This window comes from Lygodium microphyllum, chromosome 5 (assembly GCF_053477565.2).
Source record: "Lygodium microphyllum isolate KBCC chromosome 5, Lygodium_microphyllum_v1.1.10, whole genome shotgun sequence".
NCBI lineage: Eukaryota > Viridiplantae > Streptophyta > Polypodiopsida > Schizaeales > Lygodiaceae > Lygodium > Lygodium microphyllum.
In genome coordinates this window covers 46,098,781-46,119,689 of record NC_141139.1, presented here as the reverse complement: position 1 = coordinate 46,119,689, position 20,909 = coordinate 46,098,781, and the positions used below count along the sequence as shown (strand labels likewise).

Below are 20,909 nucleotides of genomic sequence, written 5' to 3'. Positions count from 1 at the left end.
TATGCCATTTGGGATAACCAATGCCCCAACCGCCTTTCAAAGTTTGATGAACAAGATTTTGCCGCCTTTCCTCTTTAAGTTTGTTCTAGTATTCTTCAAAGACATACTAATTTATAGCAAGACATTGAAGAACCATTTATCACACATGAGGAAGGTCTTTGATGTGTTAAGGCGCTACTAACTCTTTGCTAAGGAGAAAAAAGTGTTCATTCATGTAGATAGAGGTGGAGTACTTAGACCACATCTCTCACCCTACATGGTTTGAGCTGTGTTGTAGCTCGTTGATAGCTCCACTCTCCACCTGTTGACAAAGTCCCTTGTTGTGCCTCCGGCTACCTTGTATATACTCATTTGCCATGAATATGACTTTCTGCCCTCAAGATGGGCCATTCTAAAAACTGTGAGCATTGTGTGTGCCGTGTCACATTCTATGTCGTGTTGGGTTGTCTAGTGACGTGTTGAGGTGTTGAAATGGCAATGTTGGGGAATGGGTCTAGTGTTTCCGCACGGGTATCCAAGTGGACCATCACACTTGGTGTGAGAAAGGGATACATGCTAACCCTAAGAAGGTGTAGTGTGTTAGAGATTGGACAATACATACCACTACTACTTGAAAGGTGAGAAGGATTGAAGCTTGCACGCGAGCTATGGCGGGAGAGCAAGAGCAAGAAAGAGAGAGACAAGAAGTGGGAACTCCAACAGTCACAATGTGTGACCGGGCCTTCCTTTATTTACTAGTCACTAAAATGAATGTAAAGAATAAAGTGACGTGACGGGCGCCCGCCATCTGCAGTGTGTAGTGGCGAGTACTGTCAGTGTAGTAATACACGGGGTGGCACAGCGGAGGCGCCTTTACCCCAACAACCTCCCACTTAAAGGCGAATCTGCCCCAGTGAGAGAGAAAAGAAAAGAAAAAGACAGTACAACTGTACATAGGTACAAGGGATGAGGAAAGGCAACATCTCATCCAATGCCCATCAATCTCCTAAGGAAGGCAAAGCACTCAGTAGTGAGGCTTTTCGTGAGCAGATCTGCAGGATTCTCATTAGTGGAGATCTTGACAAGGTCAATAGACTTGCCCTCCATGACACCACATATGAAGTGATACCTCACCTCAATGTGTTTCATCTTCGCATGGAAGACCGGATTCTTAGCCAACTGAATGGCACTCATAGAATCCGAATGCAGTGTAGGTATAGCATCAATCCCAAGGTCAGCAACTAGACGGCCTAGCCATATGGCCTCCTTGCAAGACTCAATGGCTGCAACATACTCGGCCTCAGTGGTAGACAAAGCCGTACACTTCTGAACCATGGACATCCAAGAGACAGCACCTCCAGCATAGGTGAATACATAGCCAGAAGTGGACTTCCTACTATCTGCATGTCTTGCATAATCGGAGTCAGTGTACCCCACGACCCCTGTATCTTGGCTGCCATAGCAAATACACATATCTGTTGTGCCCTTCAGGTACCTCATGATACCCTTCACGACATCCCAATGTTTCTTGCCAGGTGTAGCAATACAGCGTGCCACAACACCAACTACAAAGGCAATATCTGGATGAGTGGCTATCATGGCATACATCAAACTGCCCACGGCTGAAGCATAAGGGATCTGGGCCATCTCGGCCCTCTGCTCATCTGTCTATGGACAATTGGCCTGTGATACCTTCACATAAGAAGGTAATGGACATCCAATAGGCTTTACGTCTTGCATGCGGAAGCGCTCAAGGATTTTATGAATATACTCCCTCTGTGACAAGTAGAGGAGTCCCTGATGCTTGTCGCGTCTAATGCGCATACCAAGTATGTGAGAGGCCTGTCCCAAATCCTTCATCTCAAAGCTTTTCTTCAGCTGAGATTTAAGAGCATCTAGCTCATCATGAGCTTTCCCTGCTATCAGCATATCATCCACATAGAGTACCAAAATAAGCAATGAACCATCACGGGCTTTCTTCATGTAAAGACACGGATCCATAGCACTCCTGCTATAGCCCTGTGACTACATAAAGGCATCAAACTTATGATACCATTCCCTAGGTGCCTGCTTCAAGCCATAAAGACTTTTCTTCAACTTGCACACTAGGTGCTTCCTACCAGGTTCTGCAAAGCCCTTAGGCTGCTCCATATAGATCTCATCATGCAAGTCCCCATGTAAGAAAGCCGTCTTGACATCCATCTGATATAGATCTAAGTCAAGCTGAGCAACCAAAGCCAAGACCAAGCGCAGGGTGGTCATCTTAACCACAGGAGATAAGACCTCATCAAAGTCTATACCATGCTCCTGCTTAAAACCCTTTGCTACCAATCTAGCCTTGTATGCCGGCTTGGGGTGTCCAGGGGTACTTTTCAGCTTGTACACCCACTTGCATGGCAAAGCCTTCTTGCCCTTAGGCAAGGCAACCAAATCCCAAGTCTCATTTTTATGCAAGGACTCAATCTCAGACTGCATAGCCCTCTCCCAGGAGTGACTGTCACCCCTGCACATAGCCTCATCATAAGTGAAAGGCTCTCCTGCATCTGTAACCAAAATATAATGCATAGAGGGCTGAAATCTATCAGGTGGACGTCTGTCTCTAGCAGACCGTCTCACTGTAGGCTCTGCTGCCTACCCAGCTGCCTGTCCAACACCCTGACCATGAGCATCTGCTGTAGCTGTAGGCTGTCCAACTGGCTGTGCAGGAGCTCTAGGCTCCTCTGAAAGATCACTCTGCGGATCTCAACCACCTTCTCAGGCTGCCTGTGCATCTTGTCTTCATGGAAGACTACATCATGGCTGCGTACTATTTTCTGCGCCTGCGGATCCCATAGGCGATAGCCCATCTCTCTTGAATCACCATAAGCAAGAAAGATGCATTTAATGCTCTTTGGATCTAACTTACTCCTCTTGTCCTTGGGAACATGGCAGAATGCCTCACATCCAAAGGCACGGAGATGCGCATAAGAGGGTGGCTTACCAGCCCAAACTTCCTCTGCAACCTGGAAATCCAATCCACTAGAAGGCGATTAGTTTATGACATGCACTGCCATACTAACTGCCTCAGCCCAAAAGCTCTGTGGTAGGCTTGCATGGCTAAGCATAGAGCGGACACGCTCCTGAATAGTCCTGTTCATGTGCTCAGCCAAACCATTCTGGGCGGGGGTGTAAGGGGCGGTCAACTGACGCTTAATACCCCTGTCATCACAAAACTGCTCAAAAGCACGTGAGACATATTCTCCCCCATTGTCAGTCCTAAGGCATTTCAGCCTATACCCAGTCTGGTTCTCAACAAGAGCAAGCCAACGCTGAAAGACTGCCAAGACATTGGACTTTTGCTTTATGGGATAAGCCCACACTTTCCTAGAAAAATCATCAATGAAGGTAACAAAGTACTTCGCGCCACCCATAGAGATACACGGCATGGGCCCACAAACATGTGAATGCACCAAAGCCAAGGGCTCACTCATGCATGGCCTACCCGATTTCTTATGCGTAGACCTATTCTGCTTACCATAAAGACAATGATCACACGAGTCAAAACGTGCATAGTCCAAAGGCGGAAGATACTGCAAACTAGATAACATTTTTATTCCCTTCAAAGACATATGCCCCAAACGGGCATGCCAAAGTGATACATGTGGGATAGAGCCCACTGTCAAAACATGGTCTACAGAAGACCCAGATATAACAAGAGGATAGAGGCTACCAGCCTTGGCGCCTTTAGCAAGCACAAGTCTGCCTCTGATAATCTTCCAGGCAGAATCCCCAAAACAGACATGAAACCCTGCATCATCCAATTGTCCTATAGACATAAGACTGCGCGTAAGTGCAGGTACATGACATACATCCCTGAGCAAAAAGAAACTGCCAGTGAAAAACTGCAATTGAATATCTCCACAGCCCATAATATCAAGAGACCTGTCATCTCCAAGTCTAACTGATCCAGATACAGTACGGTAAGAGTGAAACCACTCACGGTAAGGCGTCACATGGAAGGACGCACCTGAATCCAATAACCAACACTGTGCATACATACTAGGTGTCTCAGTCAAGTGTGAGGCATCAGAAGAACTAGCTGCAAGTATGAACTCATCACCACCATCGGAATCCTCGGTCTACGTGACATTAATTTCCTCAATCTTGATGCTGGACTTCGCAGGTACTATGCTGCGATTAGAGGACTTCTCCTGCACTTTCTCTTTCCCCTTATCCTTGCGCTTCTCATTGCGCAACTCATGACACTGTGGTCTGATATGGCCCTTTTTCCCACAATGATGACAAGTGACATTAGTGTTGCACCCACGCGACTTACTACGCGACTTTCCACGAGATTTAGACTGACCCTTCTGAGAGTCACGGCCACGGCCATTCCCACATTCATTCTTGTCATTCCTGCCTCTAACTGTCAAAGCATGTGAAACACGAGAGGCATCCAAGTTCTTGTGATTAACCTCTTCTTGCAGAAGAGCACTCTCAATATCATTCAATTTCAGAGTAGCACTAGGGGCACATAGGGCAGTGCGGAATACATCCCATGACTCATTCAGAGTCCCAAGCAAGAAAATAGGAGTTACTTCCTCTCCAAAGGTGATATCCTGTGAAGTTAGGTTCTTCAGTATAGCATGGAACTGGCTCAAGTGAGCATACATAGTCGCATTATCCTTCATGCGCAGATCCATAAGCTGCTTCAACCAGTACATCTGACTCGCCGGACTTTTCTTATCATAAAGATTCTTGACCTTATTCCATAGATTCCATGCACTCTGTGCTTCCTCAAATACATTATAATTACCTGTTCAGTGAGAGACAATACAATCGTGGACTTGCATAGCTCATCAAGTTCAAGCCAGTCGTCATTGTTCATAGTTTCAGGTCGCTTCCCGCTCAATCGAAGTGGCTTAATCTAAGATTTCTGCACCAAGACCTGCCAAATTTGACTCTTCCAATAAGAGTAGTTGGTACCATCCAACTTTGTGATGTTAAATATGGCATTATCAGTCGAAGAGGACGCCATAATGCAGGCTGGAAATGCATAGATAGTCTAAAACTGCTTGTTGTTTTACTGCAGAAAGTGCCCAAAATCCACTGAAATGAGCTTCAAATGGTGAGAAAAGTGTGCCAAAAAATGCTGCCCACTTAGTACTAGGTGTGGTACACCAAATCAAGATATTTCACCATAAAAAATACTGCTCAGTCCACCAATAAATGCTTGCTGTAATAAATTTTAGAACTGCAATAATGAGAGCAAACTGTCCCAAAACTGGATCTAATGTCAACTAAACAATGCTAGGTCCAAAGCCGGCATAAAGAGGACAAAGCAAAGCCAAATGACAGTGAAAATACATGAGCATAACACCGAGAGATGTCAAATAGCATTTGCCAGTAAGAGGCACACCCCCAGACAATCTAGGCAAAATGTAGAACCAACTGCCAAAACTTGACACGAATAGGTGTCTGCTCAAAAGAAAGCGGATCCAAAATTGAGACTCAACTCATAAGCATCCTGTGAACCAAGACATATACTCAATGCAACATCCAATTATTGGAGTATAATCCCAAAGTCTCAATACATCTGTAACTGCTCAATGACATAGACTGCTCCAATACATGTAACTGCTCCAATAGCATGTAATCCCTGCTCAAGATCAAGTAAGCATGCAAGATGCTCCCACTGGCACAAAAGGCGTACAAACGAGTTAAGGGCTCAAGCACCCAAGAGAAAGTACTAGTGACAAATGACCAAGTCAATGCATCATACGCATCCTAAGAGCATGACATACATGAAGCAACTGATGGAAGCAACCAACAAGCAATACATAATCCCAAAATAAGATCTCTTCCAACTCAATGACATCTGATAGCAACCAAGTAAATGATCAAACTGAGTCGGAAATGCTCAAATACATCCAAGGCAAAGCTCCCAATGTCGGTAAAGCATAGACGAACCAAGCGGCATATATCACAAACCAAAGCATGTAATGTATGAAGCCTAACTGTCAAGCATAGACATGAGGCATAAGTGGTCTAAGAGCATGTCAAGTCGGTCCAAATGCCAGTGAATACCAACCAAGACGGAGCTTATGCGTAGCTCAAATACATTCCATAGATTCAAACATGAGCTCAAAGTCGTCCCTAAATGTCAGATACATGATGGCAAATCCCAAAGCATACATCTGGTACCAATAGGTGAGTGACAAAGCATCCAAAGTACCTTCAGTACCAAGGCCTTGAAGGTGCCTTAATAGGCCGGGAAGGTGCTCGGAAAGCCGGGGAGTGACGGGAGCTCGGGGAGATTGGATATGGCTGCCGGGATGGAGATCCAATGTAAGAAGGGAGTCAATGCGAAGCTAAGCAAGCACCGAGTCAAGCTCGAGCAAGAGGAAGCCAAGCTCTGATACCAGTTGAAATGTCAGAAGGATCGAAGCTTGCACGCAAGCTATGGCAGGAGAGCAAGAGCAAGAAAGAGAGAGAGACAAGAAATGGGAACTCCAACAGTCACAATGTGTGACCGGGCCTTCCTTTATTTACTAGTCACTAAAATGAATGTAAAGAATAAAGTGACGTGACGGGCGCCCGCCACCTGCAGTGTGCATTAGCGGGTACTATCAGTGTAGTAATACACAGGGCGGCACGGCGGAGGTGCCTTTACCCCAACACTACTTCTCTTAGAGGATTTCTTGGTCTATCATCATTCTATCGTAGGTTCATAAAGCAGTATGTGACTATACCAACTCCTTTGATTGATAGGTTGAAGAAGGAAGCTTTCTTTTGGGATACCCTTACAAATAGAAGCTTCAATTAGTTCAAGGAAATTCTCACTTCTATTCCTATTTTAGTACGCCCAAATGTCTCTAGCGAGTTTACCATACAGTGTGATGCCAATGGTAGAGGCATAGGGACTATATTATTATAGGAGCATGCTGTCATTGCCTTTGAGAGTTGCAAGAAACTGATAGATTAAGAAATGCCTATGAATGTCTATGATCAAGAGACATTGGCTATTCTTCGTGTGACTAAGAAGTGGCACTACTATTTGTATGGTAGTTGGTTTAGAGTTAAGAGTGATCATAGGGACCTAAGGTACTTCCTTACTCAATCAAAATTCACTCTTAAGTAATGCAAGTAGGTGGCTACCCTATAAAATTATGATTTTGACGTCACTCATACATGGGGAAAGGACAATATAGTGGCCGATTCTCTTTCAAGGATGTGGGCCTGTAAAGTTTTAGCCATGACTGAGATACATAGTGAGATTGAGTTGAAGAGCTACAAGAAGTCTATCTTTTGGATAAAGAGCTCAACCATACATTTTAGAAATTAAAACAAGGATTAATGGAAGAAAACTCACATTTTCATCTTAAGAATGGCCTCATTTGGCTTATTGGTAGAATTGTTATTCCCTCTATTTCTCCCTTCAGTTTGAAAATTATAGAGGAGATACATTCTTTGCCTATAGTTGGACATTTTGGAGCGTTTAAGACCTATAATAAAACTAGCAAATGCTTTCATTGGAAGGGATTGTAGAAATATGTGAAGGATTATATCATGAAGTGCATTTTATGCCAATAGAATAAGGACAATGCTCATAAGCTAGGTAGTTCATTATAGCCACTTCCCATTCCTAAAAGAAAAGTGGATGCATATAATCATAAACTTTATTATTGGCTTATATACAACTAAAAAGTGATGGAACAACATCTACATGGTAGTGGATAAACTCACTAAGACAGCCCATCTTATTCCCATGAAGACACAGTTTATTGCATCATAATTGGCTAGTCAATTCATGGAGCGTGCCTTTAAATAACATGGATTACCTCAAGTGATTATGCATGATAGGGATACAAAGTTTATGGTGAGTAACTTTTGGCAGGTGATATTCACTTCCATGGGTATGAGTTGGCTCCTTCTACAACCTATCATTCAACAGATTGATGGCTAGACAAAAATGGTGAATAAGTGATTAGAGACCTACCTTTTCCATTTCTGTTATGATGTGTAGCATGTATGTTATTCCTAGTTATACTTAGCTAAGTTTTCTTATAATAACTCTACCTATGCTAATATCAAAGTTTCATCCTTTGAGGCCTTGCATGGTTATAAAGTGCTTCTTTCCATAATCATTTTTAGTGAGAAGGTAAAGCCTCATGGGAATTAGAAAGGACATAGATCCTTCTTCAGTAGTGTAAGGTGAATCTTAGAAAAATCCAAGAGTAGATGGAGATGTGTGTTGATGAGAAGAGGCACCCTATGGAGTTTCAAAAAGGATATTTGGTTTTGTTGAAAGTACCCAAGTCTTGTTACTCTACCTTGAAAGATGGTTCCAATAACAAGCATGCTCATCACAAGTTTTATGAACCCTATAGTATTTTGAAGCATATAGGAGATTTGGCATGTAGATTAGAACCACCCTCTTTCACTAATATTTATAATGTGTTTCATGTCAATTTTCTTAAACCATTTTATGGCACCTAGGTGGATACAATAGATGGGTTGCATCCCATTGATGAAGAAGATCTCACATAGTACATCCTTGAGGAGATCATAGAACATCATGAGAATAAGCTTTGCTCCTGATCTACTATTGAGTATTTTCTTAAATGGGAAGGTTTACCACTTGAGGAAGATTATTGGAGGCCTAATTCTATTTTGAATGAATTTCCATACTTACAGGATGCATTATGGGCTGAAGCATAGCTCCAAATGGGCCAGTTTTGGTGCAGATAAAACCTAGACAGCAATTATTGTAGAATATTTCTTATTCTATCTAATTTTTAGAAATATCCACCTACATACTATTAGAGTACTCTTTGAGAGCTATGTTTGGACATGTGGCATGTTCTGTTTAGATTAGTTTATCCAGTTTTTATTTGGTAGGGCTTGTTTTTCCAACAAGTTTATCTACTGACTACATGATGACACCCATATAAGCACAAAAACAAGGCACAAAAGAATCCAAGCATGCATCATATTTTCATTTTTTCAAGAGAATAATACTAAGTTGCAAAATCACCAAACAGAGATAGAGACATGAGGGGGCCACATCCACATCCATAATTAATAAATGGTGTACACAAAAGTGTACGTGCATGCATTTGCAAAAGCTTAGAAAGAATTGAAATGTAAAGGCTAAAGCCTTACGAATACAAATGTATCAAAAGAATCAAAGAAATAATAAAAATATGAAGGGTTGTGTCTTTTGGGAAAAAAGTGGGGTGGAGTGCACACCTGATTATGTTTCTCTTTCTCTCCTTTCTTCCAAGATACACACATTCTCCTTTTGTGTGGTGCCAATCTTTCTCTCTCCTCTCATCTATGTCTTTAGTGCAAAAATTCATATTTTCCCTTTTGCTCTTTCTTTTGTGCACAAGGGTTGAAGCTATGGATGAAGATGGCGAATTTGTTCATTAAGAGATATATTTATGGTTTTTTCTAAGTTTTGAGATTAATGGCAGAGTCATACACATAGATTTTGTGTGCTTTCTCCCTGGTTTTGTGGTTGTTTCTGTTCATGGGAGGGGTACTTGCATTTTGGTGCACAACCGGGGAGGAAGCTAATCTCAACAACTACTTGACCGAGATAATAAATTAACAAGCAATGCTGATGTAGCATTGGAATGAGAAGCCATGGCAAACCAATTGTGCCGAGAAGAAGAATAAGGATTATGATAAAATTTTGCTTCATTAAATGTTATTGGCTTTTGTTTTCTCACATGTCTCTATTTGTGCTTCTCAAGGAGAAAAAAATAGAAGAAAATGGAGGAGGATGAAGATTTCAAATAACAGGACTGCATTATGAGAGGAAGATTAGAGAGAGAGAGAGAGAAGCAGAGGAGGCATCCGGTGCCTTGTGCTCTCTCTTTTGAGGGCGAATCATAGCATAAGAGAAGAAATGGCTTCAAAACAGTAAAAGGGACCCACCCACCATGCCTGCCCAAACCACCTCCTCCCACACTATTGCAAACAAGCAGAAACATGGTGGTGCAGAGAACTAGAAGCATGGTAGTTGGGACCATCCCAAACAGCAACACAAGCATGGCAATTACAGCCATTGCTCTGGAACTCCCACCCACAGCCCTTCCCCTTCTCCTAGCCCTACAAGCCCTCACCTATACCTCCAGATGTGTGGACTGAGAAGATGCTCCATGTCTGGAAGGAAGCTTTGGAAGACACCAAGCATACAAAAAGTAAGAAACTTGTTACTATTGATGATCTTGCCAAGCATGGGGATAATGAGAAACCAATCCGATTAACCAACCACGATCAATTCAGGCATGCATGCAACTTGGACTTGATCCTCATGAGCTTGCATTCAAATCTGTAGAATATTTCCATGAGGGGACTTAGAGAGCTCACAGATCTCAAATTTGAGCACCATGAGAAGCTTAGAAAAGAGAAGATTCAAAAAAGCTTCGGGTAGAAAGGGCCAGAATCATCCAACAAAAGGATGAGGAAGACCGTGTCGCCTCTGCAGATGTGAATAACAACAAGTATAAGTGCCCTAAATATTTTCAAGAAAAGGAAAAACAAAGACTTGAAGTTATGTGAAGGTGATAACAAAGAGAGCTAGAGAAAATGGCCAAGTTTGAGGCACAAAGACAGCAAATGGCAGTAGAGAATGAAGCTCGAGCTGATGCTGAAAGGAAAGTAGAGGAGCAAAAGAGGATTGAGAAAGCAAAGAAGGAGAAGGAATGGCAAACTGATTTATGAAAGAGAGAATTACAAAAATTGAAGGAGGAGGAGGCTTTAGAAAGAAAGAGTAAGCTTGTAGCAGAAAGGTACCTGAAGGAGCAACTTGCAGCATAAAGGTACCTAAGGAAGCAATAACAACTTGTCCAAGAACAAGCACAATTGAGGCAACAACGAAGAGAAGCCATGAGGAAGGAGAAAGAAAGAATTACTAAGAAGGAGGAATTTAAAAGACAGATGGAGAAAATACAGGAAGCACATCAAGAGGTTCTAAGAAAGAAGCAATAAGAGATTGTGGGAGCTTTTGCTCAACCGCCAAGACCACGGACCGCTTATTGTTTCAAGCGTTCCAAGCCGAGCACTAATGGATACCTCTCACATAGCCGACACGCCATCCATATCTACGGGTGTAGTGAGCTTACCTCCATGCCATTCGAGTTACCTCCTCTCCCGCACACTCTGGTAGCTCCACGATCCAAGTGCAAGCTTCAAGCAAGCTCGATCCTCCCGCTCCAAGCTCCAAGCTCCATTGCCGCGAGCAAGAGAAGAGAAGAGAAGAGAAGAGAAGAGAAGAAGAGAGGAGAAGATGGAGAGGTTCTCCACCCCACGGTCCCTCACCCTCACACACTCACTCCCTCACACTCTCACACTCCCTCTCTCAAGCGCAAGCTCAAGCAAGCAAGAAGAAGAAGAAGAAGAAGAAGAAGAAGAAGAAGAAGAAGAGCTACTTTTGGCCACACACAAGAATGAGCTTCTCATTCACTTTTCAAATTTATATACAGAACCCTAAATCCCTTTTGGGCGGTCATCCCCTTTTCCCCTTTTTTACATGGTCGGCCGTAGCCTAGGCCCTTTTTCCCATTGTCCTTCTTTCTTCCTAGCTTCCTTTCCACCGCCCGTCTACATTTACAAATTGCACGGATGAGAGCCCGACGCTCCTTGAATTAAACCATGATGCGCTTGCGCTCTTTTACAAAAGTTTTGAGTTGCGCTTTTTCTTGTGCGCATTTCTCCCTTATTTAGGACTCTTCTCCTTGTGCGTCTTTGTCTTCCATTTCTCTTTGCCTTGGCCTTTGTCTTTGTCTTCTGCTTTAGCTTTTTCGGATTTTCCACCTTCGTTCGTTTGAGGGTTAACATTACCACCCTCCTAGACGAGTGCCAGTCCCATGGCACGCACCGTCGTAGGTAGCAGGCTTTAGCATGCACCGAAGACATGGGTGGCAAGGACGTCTATGGTTGCCATGGTGGAGTGTTGGTAGTGGTGGGGAGGAAGGTCATTGGAGGCATGTTGGTGGCCTAGGTGGCTGGTTGTAGGGTTGTTGGAGTTGGTGGTAGGGTTGTTCTTTGTTGGGGATTGCATTGATGGCCAGCACAAGTGTTGGTTTGTTAGGGATTCTGCACATGACGATTCTTGGCAGGCTTGCAGGATGATAAAGGATACGAGTTCAGAATTGGGTGTCAATGAAGAGCAAATGACACTTTCGTTGAAGTTTTCAATACATGCAATTGAAAACCTCTCATATGTGGTCTCTCCCTAAGGGGTAGTGCTAGTCTCTTTTAGCATGCACAAGACATAGTTTAATTAGTTTGGGAGACAAGTTGAACTTTAAGCAAGCCTGGAGCATTATCCTGCACTTGAGGACCCAAACCGTGTATAGGTTATAGTGTGAATATTAAGTGAGTACCCGTGCATATTTAGGTATTACTTAGTTAGAAGACTGTCTGCATGGACCCTTGTATAGCAATGGGTCAGTGAAGCAAGGGGCTAAGTTGATGGAAAAAATTGTCAATGAAGATAGGGAGTACACTTGAAGATTGCTTGAGACATCATTATGGTCTTGTCAAGGCAATGTAGCACAATTGAGCTCCTTGATGTCTTAGCTTTTGGTAGCTAGTGGCTACTTGTAGTGCTTGAAAGGTATGGTGTACTTTTCCATTGTCTTTCATGCCTTGCTTACCACTGTTGATTGTAATGGCATTGAGATGGAGTGCAAAAGAATTGTGCAAGTGGTTCAGGGTGATAGGTCTAACCATAGGCGAGGCGAGCTCCCTAGGTATGTCCTGCCCTTGATGTGCCCTGAACAATTGTGGGGGATGTACAAAGGGCTAGGGGATCAGGGACGGAGCCAGCTGACCAAGGTCACTGGACGTACCTAATTTGAGGACCCCTAGGTGGGTGCTGTGATCGTGTGTGCTTTTTTTTTTCCTCTTTTTTTTTGGGTGGAAAAAATGAATACAATCAATGCCATACATTGAGGCTGTTAGCCTTTCATTTGGATTGAGAAATGTTGGGATCCAAAGGCTATGAAGAATGGATATTACAGAGATGATTGTGTCACCAGCCTTGATGCTAGAGGAACTATTATTGAGATGAAGAGATACACTTGAGAGTTTGCAAACCTCTTTGTTGTGAGACATCAAACAATTGAGGTAGCACTTGGAGTGAGCCTGTGCATGGACAAGGGCAGAGCATCTTGCGAATTGAATCTTGGATGATGAAGAGACATTTGCCCTTGTTGAGAGCATGGCTCCTGCCCGAACATAGAGTTTGGCCAAGAAGCAGGAGGTAATCAATGATTATGCTTTGGCCATGCTCAATTGCAATATGTGATTTCTGCAGAGGTGTCCTTGGGTTCTCATCTAGTGGCACTTCCGTCATGGCTTTTGTTTCCTGGTATTCCTATCACTTCCTCCATAATGGTTCTTTGTGGGGTTGGTGGTCTTGTGGTGACTTGGATATTAAATGCTTCTAGGCATTGAGCTGTGTCATTCTGCATTCACTTGGAAAGGTGTGAGAGTACATGCAAGTCACATGCTTCAACCAAAATGAAAATTTCCAGCTAAACAAGACATCACCAACCTGAATCCCTTAGTTTTGACTTGATGTGGGTCACCTGCACTTGGTCATCATTGCTCATGGGGTGTGTTGGCCTTTACTTCTTTTGGTATTATTTACACAATAACAAAACACGTTGTTTATTTATGTACATGTTCATGAAGCCATATCACTCTGTGAGGATAAAAACCAATTGTAGAACTCAGGATTGTACTCGAGTGTGGCACACATATCTAGCTTCTGTGGTAGCCTACTTAGCAATAATAAATATTTGGCAACATCAAGTAGCATGGTGCCTTGTTCGAGTCTATTGGAACATGTAGCTCCTCCTCAATGAGAACTTTATCAATCAAAGGGCTCTCTAGGCTAGTTCCAGCTAGGTCCATACCTCGAACTGTAGCTAGTTCTAGCTAGGTCCATACCTCGAACTATAGCTAGAACTCAAAATGAAGTTGGTGCCACATGGGTTGGGTCTCTTTAGGACCGCCATTTGGCCACTCGCTTCTCTGAGAGTGTCATGATTTGGGCTCCAAGTGCGGCCATTGTAGCACGGTTTTCAAACCAATGTTTTTCAAATTGGCTTCTACCCTCTGATTGTCACTTTAGTTGCTCTATCTCTAAGAGATTTGGCTGGCAGAGCATTTCATTAAATGTCACGGTTAAGTGTAGTTCGTCAGCCTCCTCGTTAGAGATGAGTCGCATGTGTTCATGTAAGAGCTTATCATAATGTCCGTCAAGATATTCTTGCTCTTCCCATGATAGCGGATAAGGCAAATATTCCTCAAGCTGCTCCCTAGGGAATGTGCCCATGTCTGCATGAACATAGACATATGAGAATAATTTCAATTTAGTGTCCCACTCAGTCAAGCACTCTGCCACATCTCTATGTTCTATGAGGGCTTGCTCGGTTGCTATCTCATGCAAAGTTCTAAGGGTTTCCTTAGGCTTTAGCATAGCTAGGGGCTCAGGCCTAGATGAGCAAGATTGATCAATGCTAGGATTGCTTGTGCTCTCGGGGATTGTACATTTTTCCTGAGGTTTTGTTGTTATTTTGTCATGGTTCTCCTCGGATGTGATTGGTATAGGTTTGTCACCTTGTTGTGACAGCGTTGTATCCACTCGTGATTGGTTGATGAGAGTTCTATTGTCGGTGGATTGAGTGTTGAAAGCAACTGTTGATGGCAACGGCTGCTTTGATTTTTCAGAGCACACGGATGTGTTTGAGGTTTCACTGCTATTAGGAGAGATGGCAATGGGTTTATCTATGGATGAACCAGACGCTTTGTTCATCATCTCTTTAGTACTCTTGGTCCCAATCTTGTTGTCGTCTGTAGTAGCTTGCAACTGTTGTTGTTTTCATTGTTTTCTTCTCTTTCTCTTGGGCACTAGAGGTGTACCCTTTAAGGAATCAGGATCCTGAACTAGGTCAGTAGTTGATGTGCTTGGTTGGGCCTTAGCTTTCTCTTTTTGTGGCATGTCGTCATGGGAATTTGCTACGGCCTCACTAGGTTGAATAGCCTTGCTAGGTTGCGAGGGTTCAACTACCTCTCTTTTTGGAGAGTCTAGCTGTCTAGCTAATTCTCCTCTGTTCAGCCCCGCATTTGACTGCATTGACAGTTGCTCCTGGTTAGGTATTTGCTCTAGATTTTTGTCCTTATCTATTAGAACCTGTCTCCATTGCTTTTTGTCAAGGTGAGTGTTGTGTTTAGAGCTGTTGTTCTCTTGCCCTGGAGGTTTGGGTGACTCTAGTGTAGAACCATGAGACGGTTTAGGGTTTTTGTCATGTAGGCTTGGAAGAAACCAATTGAAGAAGTCAGGGTTGTACTAATGGGAAGCATAGAGATCTAGGATTGTAGGGTCTTGAGTGAGGTAGAAGACATATACGCTGACATCAAGTACCATACTCCCTATTCCTAGCCTACTAGCCACGTGTAGATCTTCTTCTAGAAGCACTTTATCATACAAGGGATGTTTTTGGACAGTGGTAGAAAGCTGGACATCATGGGCAGTTGCCAACACTCTCAATGAGGTCGGGGCAACGTACGTGGAATCATGTATTGATGTCCAAAGGGCTTTCCTTTGCTAAGCAAAAGTGTCATTAGTCGGTGGCCAATTTTGGCTGCCAATTTGGTTGGAGTACCAATTTTGTGCAAAGCTACCTTGTCCTTTCCCTTTTCTTTTGATTGCTTCAAGCTTTTCCTTGTTTATCTCACATAGAGCTATATAAAATGAGGGTATCAAGCGCAATTCTCTAGCTGTGGCTTCTGGGATGTCCTTCATGACTTCTTCAACAATAGCTACATAGCAGAAACAAACATGTTGCTGCTCATACCAAGTCAGTGGTTTAGCTATGAGCTTTGTGTGCTCTGGCGTTGGCCTTCCGATGTCCACATGGACGTATGTATTTGTGATGGCTGTCAGCTTGTGATCAAGCTTCACCATGCACTTCATCTCTGGTTCATTGGTCAGATGCGCCATTTCTTTGGCCAAGTCTTCGAGAGATTTATCCTCAAGCCTAGGCTTTAGGTGCTTTGGAAGGATTGGAGGTGTCAAGGATGTTTGTTGTGACATCTCTTCCAAAGGTGAATTGCTAAGGACATGTTCTGCAATGGGTGTTGTCACGGCCCAAGGTTGTGACTGCTGTGGTCCCTGATTGGAAGTAGTGGTGGCTAGTTCAGTGGACTGGCTACCATTGGTAGACTGCAGTGTCACGTCCTTAGGCAGATCAGAAGTGGTCGTGTCTTTTTTTGCCCTTTGCGCATTCACTTGTGCAGGTTGAGCAACGGCATGAGACTACTGCTGCTGTGCTTCCCGTGTCCATTTAGGTGAAGAGGATGTAGGAGATTTGGGACTCCTACGTGGGCTTGGAGAATTTGCTCGTGATTGTTAGACGATTCTGTCATTAGCTCTGTTGAGCAATCAGCCTTATCATGAGCAATGTTGTGCCTGTGGTGCTCCTTATCCTCTTGGGAAGTCTCCTTGGGCACTAGTGGACCTTGTACACGCTCCACAGTTACCTCTAATATTTGCTTGCTAAGCACGCTAGGCTAAGGATCTAATTTTTGATAGGTCATGGTTGGTTTCTTGATTTCAATCATGAGGGGCTCAATCACTCCAATATTTTTGGTTCAAGACTTGGATTTTTGTTTAAGTTTCCTCCTACGCCTCTTTGCTTTTGACATAATTTGGGCTTCTGACAGAGGTGGTTTAGCAAGGGGTTTTGGTACCCAAATCCATCGATTGCCTGCATAATACCCTTGAGCACGAAGCAACGCCTTGGATATCCATCGTGGCGTTGTGCTAGCTCTCCATCGATGCCTTCGTCTATAAGGCTTGGGCTTCTTTCGTGGTCTTCTACGATATTTGTAAGTCCAAACCCTATCCTTGGACTTGTCTCCTAACCTTTTTGTTTCAAATATGGCCTCACTCACCGGTTCTCTCCGTTCAACCTGCGCTTGTATCAACTCTTCCCACAACTCCTTGCTCTCATTACTAGGCTTGCTTGGTATGCTAGAATGCTCCTTGTCCTTCCCTCGAGGTTTGGTCAGGTCACCCTTGCTAAAAGTCGTGATTATCCTCACACCTGGTAGTGTTAGGTGTATCCTCTGTGCTATATAGTCGGCTTCACACCGTTGCCTTTTTGAAGGGCCTTCCTAGGAGGATTTCCTTTCCACAATTCTTGCTATTTGGAGGAATATAAAACAGGACTGGCAAGCTTTCTGTTTCAATAGTTACAAGGATTCTACACTTCCCTAGAAGTGCTTATGGGTGTTCCCCGTAAGGATTAAGAGTTTCCTTAGTCGGTTTGAGCTCTGGTTGACCTAGTAGAGTCCATGCTTCGTAAGTCAAGATATTGAAATCTGCTCCTTCATCAATGAGAGCATCAATGCTATGCTCTCTTTTTGCAGTGAGTTTGACCCTAAGATAAGCAGGTGGCACTATGTCTTCATCTTCCGAGTCTTGGTTTACAACTTCAAGCCTTCTGATACATGCCTTTAAGTCCCTAAGTGCACAGTCAGATATGGATTCTCTACTGAGGTCTTGGGTCGTCTGTGCAGCACTGCTCAAGGTACATCTATCATCAGGACTGTCATGTCTATCATCCTCGCATTGATAGCTTGATGATGTTGCATTCTGCTTCGACTAGACACAGTTTGAACACAATGTACATGTGTTCTTGTGGTGTGGCCTTTTTGTCCTTGTTGGCTAGATGGGCCCATTGAGGTTCTAGGGTCTCTGTTTGTCTCTATTCGGGTACGGGCTTTTGCTTGCTCTTTTACAAGTGAGAATCCACTAGGGTCTGTTTTGGAGGACCTGTCATGGCGCGCGTTTTCTCCCCAACCTACTCGAGGGAGGTGCGGAGGGGACAGAGCCCCCTCTGCGGGGGTCAGGGGGCAGTCCCCCCCGGCCCGCAGGGGCGTTACGGTAAATGCCATCCGTGATTTGAAAGACCATTTATCTATAAATTTTGAAGTACTTGCTCTAAGTGTTAGCCTAGTGATTGACCTATGATATGGTTTTGGCTCTATATGGTCTCTCGGTCAGTTTCACTGCCTTCAGGCTAAAATTTGAAAAAATCTAAATTTGGCCCCGACATGTCTGAATTGCAAGGGCCGAGTGCCCGATTTGGCCCGTTCGAGGGCCAAGTAGGAAGGGCCGAATGTGACTGGTCCGAATGTCAAATTCGGTCAGTCTGAGTCTGGTTGACCGAGGGCCGAGTTGAGTGGGCCGAGGGCCGAGTGGGCCGAATTTCAAAGTTGGTCCAAATGACCAAATCGGACAGGCCGAACGGTGGGTATCCGAGTCGAGTGGCCGAGTCAAGTGGTCCGAGTGGTAGTGGGCCGAGGGCCGATTCTGGGACTCGGCCCAAAATCACTGTCACTCGGACACGCTGAGCGCAGCGCATTTTTTACCGGCGCAACGATAAATCGCCCGAATCACACGATTCAGGTCATGGCTTGTCATACACACCTCCAGATCAAAGCTATAGATGGAGGGGAAGAGTTGTATATACCTGGAATAGCCAATAAACTCCAAAATGCAAATCGGCAAACGAATCAAACCCTCATGTCCTATTATGACAACAGAAACCCTGATGCTTGTTTTTCTTCTTTTTTCTTTGTTTTTTCCTACTCTAATGCATCCAACTCACAAAGTAAAAACCTACACTACTCCATCTCACAACATAAATTTCAAAAAAGCAAAAAACCTACTTGCCAAGGAGATCGAATACCATCTTCAACCCCCTGGCTTCCTACCTATCTCAAGCATCGGTTCAGGAAAATCCCTACTTCAATGCTCGATTCAAAGCGCGCAAGCGCTCAAGGCTTGGATCCGTTTGTCTCGACAACGAAACCAAAATATGGGAGCTTTCGCTCAATCGCCAAGACCCACGGACCGCTTATTGTTTCAAGCGTTCCAAGCTGAGCACTAATGGCTACCTCTCACATAGCCAACGCGCCATCCATATCTATGGGTGTAGTGAGCTTACCTCCATGCCGTTTGAGTTACCTCCTCTCCCGCACACTCCGGTAGCTCCACGATCCAAGTGCAAGCTTATCCTCCCACTCCAAGCTCCAAGCTCCATTGCCGCGAGCAAGATAAGAGAAGAGAAGAAGAGAGGAGAAGATGGAGAGGTTCTCCACCCCACGGTCCCTCACCCTCACACACTCACTCCCTCACACTCTCACACTCCCTCTCTGAAGCACAAGCTCAAGCAAGCAAGAAGAAGAAGAAGAAGAAGAAGAGGAGAGCTACTTTTGGCCACACACAAGAATGAGCTTCTCATTCACTTTTTAAATTTATATACAGAACCCTTAATCCCTTTTGGGCGGTCATCCCATTTTTCCCTTTTTTACATGGTCGGCAGTAGCCTAGGCCCTTTTTTCCATTGTCATTCTTTCTTCCTAGCTTCCTTTCCACCGCCCGTCTACATTTACAAATTGCATGGGTGAGAGTCCGGCGCTCCTTGAATTAAACCATGACGCACTTGCGCTCTTTTACAAAAGTTTTGACTTGCGCTTTTCCTTGTGCGCATTTCTCCCTTATTTAGGACTCTTCTCCTTGTGCGTCTTTGTCTTCCGTTTCTCTTTGCCTTGGCCTTTGTCTTTGTCTTCTGCTTTAGCTTTTCCAGATTTTCCACCTTTGTTCGTTTGAGGGTTAACAGAGATGCAACAAAAGGAAATGGAAAGATGGAGACTATTAGAAGAGCAGAATAAAGAACAGGTGCGGCAGCACACACGGAGGCTCGCAAACATGCGGAAGCTAGGCATGAGAATGCAATTGCAAACTTCCATAAACTCATGAGAAAGAGAGAAGAAAACTATCAGAGGCATCAAGAGGAACTGAGAATCAAACTCAAGAAACAAGAGGAGCACAAAAGGTTTGAAGCAGAGAAGAAGAAAAGAGAAGAACGGTAAAGGTTGGAGGTCATCAGAGAAGCACAAGCTGAGAGAGAGAGGCATGTTCAGGACTTGCTTCAAAAAGCAGAGGTTGCAGATGTTGTCTTTCAAAATTTCATAATGAAGAAGCAGCTGGGAACCATCCACTTGAAGAAAAAAAGCCATTAAAAAAAACAAACAAGACCTAAATCTTCATAAATGCCATATCCTTCACACTTATAATAAAACCCCTTTGACAAGACATACATTTTTCTATATTCCATCCTCATATTTTAGATACTAGCTAGCCTCACTCTACATAAAGTGATACATGAAGTCAAATCTACAGCCAAACCCCATTCCTTTAAGTATTTTTGAGCTAAATGGTGGAGTCATATTTCTTCTCTATTGGAATGGAGGAGTTGTGCTCATAATCAATGTGGAAGATTGAACCCTATCCTTCAACAAGTATGCTAACTTTTCAGTGTGGGAGTATGATGGAGGCAGGAGTTCCCTTACTCTCGTGGTCATGGATTTGCACTACAAGGATTCTAACATATAGCGACGGCAGGTAGCGACATAGGAATAGCGGCATCGCTATTTGCGTCACTATTTGTGTCACATTTGTGATGCAAATAGTGACGCCCCACAGGGAAAAAAAACAGGCTGAAACCCGAGCGCGGTTCATTTAGTGCATTTTCTTCAAACGTTTCGAGAGGGAGAGAGCGACCATCTTGCATAGGGTGAGAGAGGGAGAGGGAGAGCAAATAGCCACTGCCGCCGTTCGCGAAGGAGAGGAGGAACCTTCATCATGAAGAGGAGCCACCAAACCCTTGCCATATCTCATCGGTGAGTCCATTCTCTCCTTCTTTTGCTTATTTAACGTTTAATTCTCTCCTTCTTTTGCTTGTTTAGGAGAGGAAATGAGAGAGAAAGAGAGGGAGAGGGAGAGGGAGGGAGAGAAAGAGAAAAAGAGGGGGAGAGAAAGAGAAAGAGAAAGAGAAAGAGAAAGAGAGGGAGAG

General features: G+C 43.9%; 1 pseudogene; it reads left to right on the top strand.

Annotated features, from left to right (window-relative positions):
• The first annotated feature begins 9,957 nt into the window (after nucleotides 1-9,957).
• LOC148035766 (uncharacterized) lies at nucleotides 9,958-20,076 on the top strand (annotated as a pseudogene).
• Nucleotides 20,077-20,909: the final 833 nt, after the last annotated feature.